Source organism: Corvus brachyrhynchos, unplaced genomic scaffold (genome assembly GCF_000691975.1).
Source record: "Corvus brachyrhynchos isolate BGI_N302 unplaced genomic scaffold, ASM69197v1 scaffold4359, whole genome shotgun sequence".
Lineage (NCBI taxonomy): Eukaryota > Metazoa > Chordata > Aves > Passeriformes > Corvidae > Corvus > Corvus brachyrhynchos.
Window position 1 is genome coordinate 2,336 of NW_008240176.1, and position 815 is coordinate 3,150.

The 815-nt window shown below is 65.9% G+C and overlaps 1 long non-coding RNA gene across 1 annotated transcript; it reads right to left on the reverse strand.

Moving 5' to 3' along the window:
- Window positions 1-336: 336 nt before the first annotated feature.
- Window positions 337-721, reverse strand: LOC108449252. Its single transcript, XR_001865406.1, has 3 exons — window positions 660-721; window positions 470-534; window positions 337-384 (listed from the first exon to the last, which is right to left on the reverse strand). It is a non-coding gene; the product is annotated as an uncharacterized LOC108449252 (long non-coding RNA).
- Window positions 722-815: the final 94 nt, after the last annotated feature.

Below are 815 nucleotides of genomic sequence, written 5' to 3' on the forward strand. Positions count from 1 at the left end.
GCACACCTGAGGGGTGAGGGGCACACCTGGGGGGTGAGAACACACCTGGGGGGGTGAGGGGCACAGCTGGGAGGGTGAGGGGCACACCTGGGCAGGTGAGGGGCACACCTGGGGGTCAGAGAGTCACCTGGGCAGGTGAGGGGCACACCTGGGGGTCAGAGAGTCACCTGGGCAGGTGCGGGGCACAGCTGGGCACGTGAAGCACATCTGAGCAGGGGAGCTCACCTGTGCCAGCCTTCCCTCAGACCCCTCCCCCTTCTTCAGGTGAGCTCACGTGTCCACCCCTCCTCCCACAGGGCTCTCACCTGTGCCACCCCTCCCCCCTCTGAGCTTTCACCTGCCCAGGTGCCCTCACCTGTGCCACGCTTCTCCAGGTGCCCTCACCTGTGCACTCCTCTCTCCTCTCCTGGTGCCCTCACCTGCCCAGGTGCCCTCACTTGTCTCTCTCCTCCTCTCTCCAACCTCTCACCTGCCCAGGTGCCCTCATCTGTCCCACCCCTCTCCAGGTGCCCTCACCTGCCCAGGTGCCCTCACCTGTCCTCCCTTCCCCTCTCAGACCTCTCACCTGTGCCACTCTAGGTGCCCTCACCTGCCCAGGTGCCCTCACTTGTCGCACCCCTCTCTCCTCAGATCTCTCTCCCTTCTCCAGGTGCTCTCACCTGTGCCACCCCTCCCCAGGTGCCCCCACCTGTGCACCCCTTTCTTCTCTCCAGGTGCCCTCCCCTGCCCAGGTGCCCTCACTTGTCTCTCTCCTCCTCTCTCCAACCTCTCACCTGCCCAGGTGCCCTCACCTGTGCACCCCTCTCCACGTGCCC